The 13785-nt window shown below is 39.0% G+C and overlaps 1 non-coding gene across 1 annotated transcript; it reads left to right on the forward strand.

Moving 5' to 3' along the window:
* Positions 1–8690: 8690 nt before the first annotated feature.
* On the forward strand, positions 8691–8763 carry TRNAA-AGC. Its single transcript has one exon. It is a non-coding gene; the product is annotated as a tRNA-Ala (tRNA).
* The last annotated feature ends 5022 nt before the right edge of the window (positions 8764–13785 follow it).

Consider the following 13785-nt stretch of genomic DNA (forward strand, 5'->3'; position numbering starts at 1 on the left):
TTTCTGTTTCCCAGGATTCCTTTCATTCAATCCATCCTCAACCAGATATACTTGGAGGACTAGCCTTAAGGGGACTAACATAATCTGAGGAAGGTAAACTATAAGGAAGTTTAGGTGAACCTAAAGCATATTCCCTGAATAGACTGAATCTTTCTAAGATTGCCCACAGTGGTAGTGACAGCACCTTAGTGTTTGAGTTACATCTGTAAGCCTCATTGTGCTGTACCTTTTATACTCATCTGCTCTGTATCTTAGTACGACATTTTCTGTAAATCCTGCCCAGTGAGTCATGTAGACTCAGGTTTAGATTTAGACAAGAAGGTTGTTTTTCAAAAGATTCATTATCAGCTCAGATGAGCAAGTAAAACCTTGTATAGCCCCTTATAGTCCCTCCTCTTCTGCAGCTGAAGAACAATATCTTTCAGTTAACAGAAAGCATATTAATTGTCAGTTTATCAGTCAACAACTGTTTGCTGATGTGTGTAAGATAATGGAAGCCCTCAAAACAAATGGGAGAAATTTTGCAACTGAAGGAAAAAAGTAGAAAATAAAAAGCAGGTAAAACAGTCAAGAAATAAATTCTGGTTCAATGGAATTGTTTTGTAAGACACTGGTGATTCTTCTTTTAGAGAACAATCATATAGTACCTCAACCTCAAGCTAGCCAAAAATCTAGGTACACATTCATGAACACAATTGGGGCAGTTTTAATTTATTCATTTGTTGAGTAGCAGACTCTCATCAAAGGGCTTTGTATGTGTGGGAAATCATGCCCCCAGATTGCTTTGGAAGAGAGAAGCAGCAGTTCTCAAGACAGATATGACTCTGTATACCCTAAAACAGCAGTCCCCAATCTTTTTGGGGCCAGGGACTGGTTTCATGTAAGACAACTATTCCACAGACTGGTGGGGCAAGGTGGTTTTGGGATGAAACTGTTCCACCTCAGATCATCAGGCATTAGGTTCTCATAAGGAGCACACCACCTAGATCCCTCGCATGAACAGTTCATAATAGGGTTTGTGTTCCTATGAGAATCTGATCTGAAAGGAGGCGTAGCTCAGGTAGTAATGCTCGGTTACCTGCCACTTATCACCTGCTATGGCAGGCCACACATCGTTACTAGTCTGCACCCTGGGGGTTGGGGATCTCTGCCCTAAGAGGAATGTGAGTTAGTTTTTTTGTTGTTGCCGAAACAAATTACCACAACTTAGTGTATTAAACAATATATGAATAAATGTATTATCTTAAAGTTCTGTAAGTCAGAAGTTTAACCTGGGTTTCACTGTGTTGGCAGCATGTGTCCCTTTCTGGAGAATCTGTTTCCTTGCTCTTTCCAGCTTCTAGGCTTCCTACATTCCTTGGCTTATAACCCTCTTCTTTTGTCTTCAAAACAAGCAATGAAAGATCAGTTCCTTCTCATGTCACTTTGCTCTAATCCTCTGTCATTCAATTGCTCTCTGAAACAGCAGAGAAAGTTTGTTTACTTTTAAGGATTCATGTGATTAAATTAGGCTCACCTGGATAATCCAGGCTACTCTATCTCAGACTCCTAACTTTAATGACATCTGCAAAGTCATTGTTCCCATGCAAAGTAATGTATTCACAGGTTCTGAGGATTAAAATACGAATATCTTGGAGGGGGGCATTATTCTGCCTATGCAGAATTTTAATTACACTTTCCCCATTTTCCTACTTTCTAGACTGATTTTTGTCATGATTTGGAAAATTATAAATTTCCCAAGAAACACCAGGAAGGAATTTCCGTATGGAAACACTGCAATACAGCCTGGAAAGCACTATGGACAGTTGCATGGACCTCATAGTAAGAAAATCTAACATAGGCTTCAGGCTGGGGAGAGCTTTATAGACAATGGATGTCATAAATAGTTTTTTGAAGAATATATAATAGTTATCCTTGCAAAAGTTAAGGGAAAAGAGGGAGAGAGGGTTGGAGTCATTAATTCACAGGACTGTGATTAAACTGAGCCATACACATTTCATTTTTAGGGGTAAGTTAAAAATAGTTTAGTATGAGTTCAGGTGTAGGAGGAGAGGGATATAAAATTTGAGAGTTAAGCATGGGACCTGTGGTAAGTCTATTCTCATGCTGTTAATAAAGACATACCTGAGACTGGGTAACTTATGAAGGAAAGAGATTGAATTGACTCACAGTTCAGGATGGCTAGGGAGGCATCAGGAAAGTTAGAATCATAGCAGAAGGGGAAGCAACCATGCCCTTCTTCACATGGTGGCAGCAAGGAGAAGGGTCAAGCAAAAGGAGAAAAAGCCCCTTATAAAACCATCAGATTTAGTGAGAACTCACTATCATGAGAACAGCATGAGGTTAACTGACACCCATGATTAAATTACCTCCCACAGGATCCCTCCTGAGACATGGGGGTGTTATGGGAACTACAGTTCGAGATGAGATTTGGGTGGGACACAGCCAAACCATAACAGACCCAACATTAAAGCCTAACAAGCTTTGACTTTTAAGACAACATTAGGAATGCTTGAAGGATTGTAAACGGTGGCACCACAGAAAGAAAATTGTGTTTTTAAGATAACTTCAGAGGCTACAATACAGTGTATACATTAAAATACAATCAACAGATTAAAATGAAATAAATAGGGAAATGGTTTGAGAACCTGCATAGTAATCACAACGAGAAACATTACAGTGACTTCAACTAAGTGGAGCAACAAAAACAGTAATATACAGCTACTGTGAGTGCAAGTTAATGCAGTAAATTTGGAAAAGAGTGTGGCAGTATCTAGTTGAAGATACTTTTCTTACCAGTAATTCTGTAATCATTTGACAGGTTCTTCTTGTCTGCGGCCCAGAAAAGCCAATGCAGTGAGAACAGCAGGTTTTGCAGCAAAGAAAGAGTTTAATAATTGCAGGGCCAGCCAAGTGGAAGGATGAAAGATAATGTTCAAATCCACCTCCCTGAGAATTTGGAGGCCAGTTTTTCAAGGATAGTTTGGTAGACAGGGGTTAGGGACTGGGGAATGCTAATTTGTTGGGTAAAGGATGAAATCATAGGGGGTTGCAGCTGTCTTCTTGCACTGAGTCAGTTCCTGGATCGGGGTTCATGAGACCCATTGAGCCAATTTTGTTTTGTTTTGTTTTGTTTTTGTTTTTGAGACGGAGTCTCGCTCTGTCACCCAGGCTGGAGTGCAATGGCATGATCTCGGCTCACTGCAACCTCCACCTCCCGGGTTCAAGCGATTCTCCTGCCTCGGCCTCCTGAGTAGCTGGGATTACAGGCACACACCACCATGCCTGGCTAATTTTTATATTTTTAGTAGAGATAGAATTTCCTCATGTTGGTCAGGCTGGCAGTTTTTTTTGTTTGTTTGCTTGCTTGTTTTTTAATGGGTTACCTGTCCAGGTGACATCAGCTGGTCCCTCAAAATACAGGGTCTAAAAAATACGCCAAACACCTATCTTAGGCTTTACAGTAGTGATGTTATCTATAGGAGCAACTGAGGAGGCTACAAATCTTGTGACTTCCAGGTACATTATTCCTGAACCATAATTTTAACCTTATGCCTAATCTGTTAGTTTTACAAAGGTAGTTTCTGTCCTTTAGCAGGGAGGGATTACTTTTGGGAAGCAGCTGTTATTATCTTTGTTTTAAAATTAAACTATGAATTCCTCCATAGTTAGCTTGGCCTATGCCCAGGAATGAACAAGAACAGTTTGTGAAGTTAGAAACAAGATAGTCAGCTATGTTAGATTTTTCTCACAGTCATAATTTTTGCAAAGATGGTTTCAATTCCACTCATTTTTGTATAGAAAATGCATGCTTATGTGTACCAGGATACACATTCAGGAATGTTTAGAGTGGCATCATTTGTAATAACTGAAGGATAGATACAATATAATAGCTATCAATGGCAATATGGTTATACAAACTGTGATATGTTCATACATGGAAGTCTGTATTGCAATGAACAATATCAGGCAAGTGGTCATCCAACAACATAGATGGAATTTAAAAACATAATGGAAAGTTGATATAAAAGAAGCCAGACCTAATAATATCCTAAATGATTCCATGTGTATAAATATTGAAAACATGCACGTATACATACATACATACAAAAGAGTTTGGAAAAAGAAGACTTGCTGAGTCTTCTGGCCTTCATCTTTCTCCCATGCTGGATACTCCCTGCCCTCAAACATTGAACTTCAAGTTCTTCAGTTTTTGGACTCTTGGATTTACACCAGTGGTTTGTCAGGGGCTCTTGAGCCTTTGGCCACAGACTAAAGGCTGCACTGTCGGCTTCCCTACTTTTGAGGTTTTGGGACTCGGACTGACTTCCCTGCTCTTCAGCTTGCAGACGGCCTATTGTGGGACTTCAACTTCCGACTGTATGAGTCAATACTTCTTAATGAACTCCCCTTCATATACACATCTATCCTGTTAGTTCTGTCTTTCTAGGGAACCCTGACTAATACAGATCTAGGTGTACATACAAACAGATTTTGTGTACATACATACATGCATACTTACATACACATATACAGCATACGTACACCCCTACACGTGCATGTGTGCACACATACATGTACACTGGCATGCACGAATACGCATGCCATACATGCGTGTGCACATGCACACACATGCCTACACAATGCGTGTGCACACACGCACACACAAATATGTGTGCAAATGCATGCATGTACACACATACATAAATAACATGCGTGCATAGATGTATGTACACACAAGCACACACATACACGCACATGCATACGTCCATACACACATAATGCATATATATATACATACATGTAGGCACACATGAGCACAATGCATACATGTATGCATATGTATATGTGCATACACATGCACACAATCGTACATGTGTATACACACATGCATAAATACACACCTGTATACACACCTGTTTACATGTTTAAACACATACATGCAAACACACATGTGCACATTTATACATCCACGAATACCTACACACAAACATGCAAAAATTCTGTGCACACACATACATGGACACACATGCATGCATGCACACACACATGCATGTATGCCTGCAGACATGCATATGCAGACACGTGTACACACGCATACACGCAGATGCATGTGCACATGGGTGCACACATGTGTACATACACACATGTGTAGATGCATGTGCACACACGTGTAACACATATGTGTTCACGTGTACATGCGAGCATTATGCATGTGTAGCTAAATGACTATAAGCATGATGCACGCATACATGTACACACATGTATAGTGCACATATGCATGCATACATACATTTAGACACATGTAGATGCATATGTACATGCATGTATACATGCATATCTACATCTACACATACGTGGACCCACACATGCATGTACACCTGCATACTGTGCACATAATACATGTACATGCATGCATACACACATGGATTTGTAGATATATGTGTATATGTGTGTACACACAGACATACACATATGCATCCACACATACACATATACACATGAGGTGGTACATTCAGCTTTCAGGAGGACAATCAGGGACTCTGTCACCTTGACAACTTTAGCCTCGCCTTCTTCTAGTCATCTTGCCAGAACACCTGTGCCCACGTTTTTCTAACACTGTCATCAGAGTACTTTTACCATCAACGCAACCGGGGGTTAGGAGAGCGTTTTGCACAGAAGGCTACTTGGCTTCGTTGGAAAACTGATGATACATGAGGACTGGGGTGGTCAATCCCTCGCATGCTTCTTCATATGAAAAATGAGGACTGTGGGATTCTCTGGCTGGTTCTCAGCACCTAGAGATGGGTCTGGGCAATAGGAACTGCTCAGCAAGTATTAGCTACTGCTTTGGTTGCCTTCTCCCTATGGAAAACTGGCCTCTCACATTGAATTTGTATCATAGGCACTCATGAGGGGCTTGACTGTATCAATATCCGATGACAGGTTTCAGTGCAGTTCTGTTGTCGTGGCTGATTTGCTCAGTTGGTAGATAGCATCCAGCTTCTTGTGAACATTAAAATGAAATAAAATAGATTGTGGAGGAATAGAATACAGACACATACTAAGGTATTATTTTCCAGACAAAATGGATTTGGATAAAAGAATCTAATTAAGAATTTGTGCATGATTCTTTTACAATTCCTTTGAGTCCTTTTTTTTGGGGCTGTTTTTCAAGTCTCTGATTTTTGTCACCCTTCTCTCATCAGGTCAGAGAGATAGCCAATGGTCAGAAGGAATCTTCCAGCAACGACCATAGCACTTTCTCCTGCCTGCAGATACCTGTTTTTATTCAACCTTTATGGGAAGTAGCAGCACCATCCAGTTCTCAGAGAGCAAGCTCTGGAGTAACTGAGCTAACCCCAGTTGCTAATCTAAACTAATCCCAGTTACCCCAGTGGATTTACAGATAGAGGTTAAAACCTAGCAGGGTTCTCTTCCTGGAAAGGACAGCCTTCCCTCTAAGGTTTCACATAGACCCTGGGTGAGGAAAGGGCCCTAAATGGCTTGAAAAATTGAATGCTCTTTAGGTAAAGCAGGAAGCCCTGCTATGGAAGAGCATCATTTGAACATAAATCAGGTTATCAGTACAAAGAGAGTGTTCAGGAGGTCAAGATAGTTAAGCAGAGAGCCTGACCAGAATGTCCGTGGTGGAGAGAAACAATCTTGTTGGGAGAAGGATGACAATAATTGGAGACTTAGAATAAAGGCTGAAAATGATTCAAAGAGAATGCAAAAAGAATCAGGCACAAATGCTTTACTATATACTGTTGTGCAAATCTCACCTTACTATGTGTTTGTATTCTATTCCTCCACAATCTTTATTTTATTTTGATGTTCAAAGAGACTTGTGGTGCCAATTAAATGAGCAAAACGGTTAGTGACAACAGAAATGCACTAAGAAAAAGTCCTTCATCAGCTCTTGAAAGCAAGTTCCTTAAAGGTGGACAATATCCCACATACAAGGACTTTTTCAGCACCACACATGGGAAATGGAACTGAATATTTATTATTCTTTATATAAGTTGGTTGATATGACTTTTCAGCTTCCCTCAGTAGCATTATCCAAATTTTGTAGATGACACTAAAGCTCAGAGGAGTTAAACCATTTTCCTCAAATCACGTAGCTTTAAATAGGAAAACCAGATATGAAAAGCAGATTTTTTTCTAAATTAAAAAAAATAAAATAAAAAACCCATGAACTCTTGCTTTACCTTAGCACATAGTCTCGCCATCTGTTTTCTCCACACCAGGTCATTCATGTAACATTTACTCACATAACGAACACAAATAAATGAGTGGATTCATTCATCAGATATTAATTCAGAATCTCTTTTGTGTCTACAACACTAGGCTCAAGACTTCCCAGTGTCTCTGTCTCCTCTCCCTCAAATCTCTCCATCCAACGTCTTGACAAATACTGTAGATCCCTCCTGCACAAAGTCTCCAGAACTTTTTTCTTCCTTTTCACTCACCTCTGTTGTCATCCATGCTATGGTGTTTAAAGAGGATGTATTCTGCACCATGAAGTGTGATGGGCACTGGCGATGCAGAAAGACTCCTGCTGTCCACCTCAGGAGCTGACACAATAAATGTGGGTAAACCTCAATCCTTTAATATCTTTGTGACCTCTTTCCCTTTAAATCCAATTCCTGTTTTCTTAGTTCAAGCTCTGACATTCAAAACTGAACACCTTTCTCTAACATGTTGCTTTAATTATTTAAGCCTTTTGCCTGGGATTTTTTCAATTTCTCTTAAGTTTTCATAAAACTCTCCCACTCTCCCAACATATCTCTAAGTGACCAGACTTTTCAATCACTGCTTCCCTCAATGTGTATTTGACACACACACACACTCTCTCTCTCTCTCCACTTAAATTGAACAGGTTTATTTATTCACTCAGGAGTTCCTACAAACAGCCCAGTTTTCTCCAACGTATGTCTACTCCATCTCTTCATAGCTCAATTTTAATTCTTACACTCTAATATTTTACATATTCTTACACTCTGATATGATCTAGTCTCTTATTCTTTATGGCTCTGCTCTGTAATTTTGTTGTTGTTGTTCTGACATATAGTTGGACATGTAACTTGTACATGACACACCTTAGCAAGGAGGCAACCCATATCTCAGATGTAAGAGAAAGAAGCACTCTCCAGGGGTTTCCTAGGGCAGTGGTCAGCACGCTGGCCTCATTCCTGAAAGGGCCTAGTTATGAAAACAACAGGAGCTTTTTGCCTTTCAGAAATCTGTACCATCTCACAACCCCCGACAGTCTCAGCTACAAGGAACAAGTGATAATGCCATCCCACCTTTATAACCACACCACACACAACACACACACTCATACAAAATCATTTAATCATTTTTAATTATTTAATCATTTTTTAAAAATCAGTGACACTTTAGCTGGGCAGGTCTAGGCAGGTCCTTCTTTGCTGGGACATGCCTTTTTCTGTCCTGGAATACCCTAAACGTGATATTGTGGTAGCATGAGTTTTCCCTTTGTGACTTTATCCGTCTTCCCTTTTCTCCTCCTTCTTTGCAGAGAATAAGTAGACACTGCACTGTTGCCCTGGCCCATCAGTGAAAAAATCTGCTCTTAGTAGAGCCCTGCTTTTGCGCTGAAGTCCCTGAAATCACCTGTGTTCCAGGCCACCCACTAAGGATAAATAAAGCTCCCCTGATGTGGGGAATTAGCTCAAGTGGTAGAGCGCTTGCTTAGCATGCAAGAGGTAGTGGGATCAATGCCCACATTCTCCAAGCTTTATTATTTAGGTCTCCAAACCCGAGTCAGTGTCTGAGAGCAGGATACTGCTTTGGTTCAAGACATAGGAGCAGCAACAATACAGGACTGGTGACAGCTCCCTCCTGGCATTCAGCACAGTGTAGATCTACCGTGTAATTAATTTTCTGTTTCTTCGAGGAGCTGTGAAACCAAGGGACATACACAATTGCTCTTTTCTCCGTTTCTGCATGCAGCTTGAATGTGAGACGATTGTGAAAAGTGCCACTTGGGTAAATACAGCCCCGGCTTTCTGGTGAGAGGACTGAAACCAGGATGTGTCAGGTAACTAGAATGTGCCTGGGCAGATACTGTAGAAACCAAACCCATAAAGTTGTTCATGAGCTTGTGGACGCACCTGTCATCTGTGAATAAGTGGCTCCAATCCCAAACAACTTACCAAAAAAGAGCCTGAGAGCTGAACTGAGCAATGACACACTTCCCAGTCCTCACTGACCATTGGGTCGCACACACTCCAGGGATCTCTGAACAGTAGTGTCAAGGCTTTGTAAATAGAGTTATCTTTGAAACAGCAATATATGGAACGTTGGTTGGTACTTGGAACTTGAACACAAGGCAATTGTGTGCCTGCAAAAACAAAAATGGCAATATTTTCCTTAAGATTTCAACAAGACACAGTGTCTCATTACATAATCCAAAGAAGTCCAGGTTACAACCCCAAAATATTCAGCATATGAAAAAACAGGGAGAACTTATTTCACATGGCAAAGAGAATCCTTGACAATACTGAGAGGACACAGGTGTTAAATCATCTGACACATACATTAAGCAGTTATTTTAACAATGCTCCTAGAATTAGGGGATAGCATTTGTGAAGCGAATGGAAAGTCTCACCAAATATTTGGAATATATAAACACCAATTTTAACTGAAGAATTAAAAAAATGTATTAAACAAAACTCTTAGGGGAAATAAAAAGCTTAATTGGATGATCTCAATAACAGAATTCAGAAGACTAAGGAAAAAGTCTGTGAACTTGAAAACAGAACAAGAATACTTACACAATCTGAACTATAGAGAGAAAGGAGGATTTTATTTGTCCCTGAACAGAGGCTCAGGGAAAAATAAAAAATAATAAATCCAATATTCACATTATTGTAATCTGGAAAGAAGAGGACAAAGAGGTTTTTGTGGGATAAAACTTTGAAGAATTAATGGCTGAAAATGTACCAAATTTGTCAAAAGACATAAGCCAGATTTTTAAAGTTCAGTAAATGTCAAGCACGATAAACCCAAAGAAACCCATAGCAAGACATATCATAAACTGTTGAAAACTAAGAAAATACAAAACAATTTTGAAAGCAGCCAAAGGGAAATGAAAGAGAGAATACCATATGAATGAGTGTAGATTTCTCATCAGGAACCACAGGGGCCAGAAAAAATGTCATAACATTCAGTAAGTACCAAAAGAAAAAGACATATCAACCCAGAATGCTATGTGGAGCGAAAGTATCTTCCAGGCATAAAGGCAAATAAATGCATTCTCGTTGGAAGGTAAATAAATACATTCTCAATCCTAGCAAGACTGCTGGAAAAGAATTAGCAAAGATTTGAGATAAGAAAAGTGATACCACAAGGAAACTTAGAGCATCATCAATGAAGGAACAAAAGCAGAAATAGAAAATGTCTGGGTAGACCTAACAGACTGTTATTCTTCCCTTGAGATCATTAAGTATGTTTGATGATTGAAAACAAAAATTGTAAATTTCTCTGATGCAGTTGTCATTGTATCTAGATGTACTACATACATAAGATAAAAGGGTAAGTGTAATGGGTCTAACTCTTCATGAAGTTTCTATATTCAATTTGAATGGTGAAAAATTGATTCTAAGTATATTGTAAAAGGTTATATATGTATATGGTAAACCCTAGACCACTTACTAACAAGATTTAAATAAGCCAAAACAAGATAGAAAGAGGAACATAGATGAGTTAAAACAAAGGGAAAAAATTATTAAATAATACACCTATCTAAAAACTTATCTGTAATAACATTACATGTAAATAATCTAAATCCATTAATTAAAAACCAGAGATCATCAGAATGTGTTAAAAATAAATATGCTCACTAAAGAAAGCCACCTGCAATACACTTATATATAAGAATCAAAGTCATATAGCAGATTGAAGGAAAAGAGTGGGAAAAGATACCTCATGCAAGCATTAATCAAAGACTGCTGTGATGTATATATATAAAATCAGACAAAGTAGATTTGAAAGCAGAGAAACGTTTCAGGAATAATGAGGGCTGCTAAATAATTATGATTGTCAGTTTTCCAGGGGGATACTGTCCCAAATGTATATGAGGACACAGATCTTCAAAACTCATAAACAAATTTGGATACACAAGGTAAAAACAGAAAAATCTAATTAGTTGCAGACACTAACACTCCTCTCTCAGTAATTGGTAGACTTAGAGAAAACAAATCAGTAGACATATTGGAGAATTGAACCACACCATCCAGTAATGGACCTATCAACTTCGTAACGCAAAATAAAAATTTAGGTAGAAGGCAAAGACAAAAATTAAAAGAAAAGTAAGATTATGTTATAACCAGGAAATTAAGAGTAGTCCAGCATATAGAAGAGTGCTATTATTGAAATAGTTTGAAAGAGTTACTTAGTTATTTTGAGACTTTTTTTGAAGGAGTTATTTAGCTGGAAATGACAGAAAGGCTGAAAATGGCAAATCTGGAGGTAGATTTTCCCTCATCCATATTTATGTTGTCTTCTTTTGAGGTCTGGGGTGTCTATACTTTCTCTAAATTACCTGATCCTACTACAGTGTCTGGCAGAGAGCATCTCCCCAGTGAATATGTACCAAATGAGTGGATAGTAATTGATAGATTCAAAAGAGCTGTGCAAGAATAATGTTAATTATTTGACAAATCATCAAATGTGGTGTTTGAAGGAAGACAATGAGTCAAAGTTGACTTAAAAGGTACGTACAGAGCATCTCCCTAGTGAATATGTACCAAATGAGTGGATAGTAATTGATAGATTCAAAAGAGCTGTGCAAGAATAATGTTAATTATTTGACAAATCATCGAATGTGGTGTTTGAAGGAAGACAATGAGTCAAAGTTGACTTAAAAGGTATGCCCAAGGCCAGACTTATTTCTGTAATCCCAGCACTTTGAGAAGTCAAGATAGGCAGATCCCTTGACACCAGGAGTTTGAGACCAGCTTGCACAACACAGTGAAACCGCTTCTCTACACAAAATACAAAAATTAGCCAGGTGTGGTGGTATGCATCTGTAGTTCCAGCTACTCAGGAGGCTGAGGTGGGAGGATCAATGGAACCTGGGAGGCCAAGGTTGCAGTGAACAGAGATCGTACTGGTGCCTGGACAGCAAAGTGAGACCCTGTCATAAAATAAAATAAAATAAAATAAAATAAAATAAAGTAGTTAAACCCAGGCTGGGAGGGGTAGCTCAAACCTGTAATCACAGCACTTTGGGAGGCTGAGGTGGGTGGATGACCTGAGGTCAGGAATTTGAGACCAGCCTGTCCAACATGGTGAAACTCCGTCTCTACTAAAAATACAAAAATTAGCCGGGCATGGTTGCAGGCACCTGTAGTCCCATCTACATGGGAGGCTGAGACAGGAGAATGACTTGAACTCAGGAGGCAGAGGTTGCAGTGAGCCATGATCTCACCAGTGCATTGCAGCCTGGGTGACAGAGTGACACTCTGTCTAAAACAAAAAAATAAAAACAAAAACAAAAAAAACAAAAACAAAAGAAAAACTTTAGCCCAAAAAGTAAGCAAAGAGGAGGTTTGGAATTAGATTTTTGGTATACGAATGAATGGGCTAAAGTGCAAAAGAATGGGCAGAATAACTGAGCTAGTACAGAGGGAAAAAAATCACATTTAAAATGTAAAAATATCTGCTTCTCAATTCAGGCTTTCCCACTTAGCAGCTTTGGTGTCTTAGAAAAAACACTGAACTTATCTGAGCATCTATTATTTCTAAAAAGTGCATAAGTACAGACTAAGACATAGCTTTTTTGGCAAAATTCAGTCAGACTACATCAAGTAAACTCCCCTCCTAGTATAATTCATGGCACAAAAAAATGGGGAAAAAACAGGGAAGATATGATCATAAGTTCAGCTTGTGTTTTTGTTGAGTGAACGTCTCCAGTCATATAGATGCAAGTGGAGACACACAGTAAGAGTAGAATGAACGGGAAACACCTTGGAACACTATTTCTTCCTTCATTCATTCAGTTGGTCACTCAATGAACTATCATGAATTGAGCACTACCTCTGTTTCTTATCAACAAAGGAGACTACGGAAAGGAAGAGTGACTAAGATCTCTGAAGAAGGGAAAAGCTAGATCATTGGGCCACAAGAGGGAAAAAAGTAGCAAGAGGTACAATTGTTTCTGGTCCCTCAAGCCAGAAGGTCCTATCATTGTGACAAATACTGGAAACGGGTGGACTCCACCTGTCCTGAGTGGGGAAGTTTTCCAGTGCAGCATTGGTTGATAAGGAGTGATTTCCAAGTAGCATTGATTGTGTTCTTTAAAAGCTAGGAACTGATAAAGCAGAAGTGTGTGGGAAATGAGGTGTGATAATCTGGATGTCAGCTCTTGGAAACAGTTGCTCTCTTAGAGCAGGAGACTGCCTGTCAATCTCATATTCTGAAGGTCCTGAGTTTGAACGTCAGACAAGGTACAGCTTTTGCCACTATTTCCTTTAAGGGAAGCAAAATAGGTGTGATAAATAATGGAATACAAATGCTATGAGATAATGATTTCAAGACAGACCAAATATTAGCTTAAAATTTAAAAGTGAGATCTCTTTTTCTTTTTCTTTTTTCTTTCTTTCTTCTTTCTTTCTTTCTTTCTTTCTTTCTTTCTTTCTTTCTTTCTTTCTTTCTTTCTTTCTTTCTTTCTTTCTTTCTTCTTTCTTTCTTTCTTTCTTTCTTTCTTTCTTTCTTTCTTTCTTTCTTTCTTTCTTCCTTCCTTCCTTCCTT

Source organism: Colobus angolensis, unplaced genomic scaffold (assembly GCF_000951035.1).
Source record: "Colobus angolensis palliatus isolate OR3802 unplaced genomic scaffold, Cang.pa_1.0 Scaffold6, whole genome shotgun sequence".
Lineage (NCBI taxonomy): Eukaryota > Metazoa > Chordata > Mammalia > Primates > Cercopithecidae > Colobus > Colobus angolensis.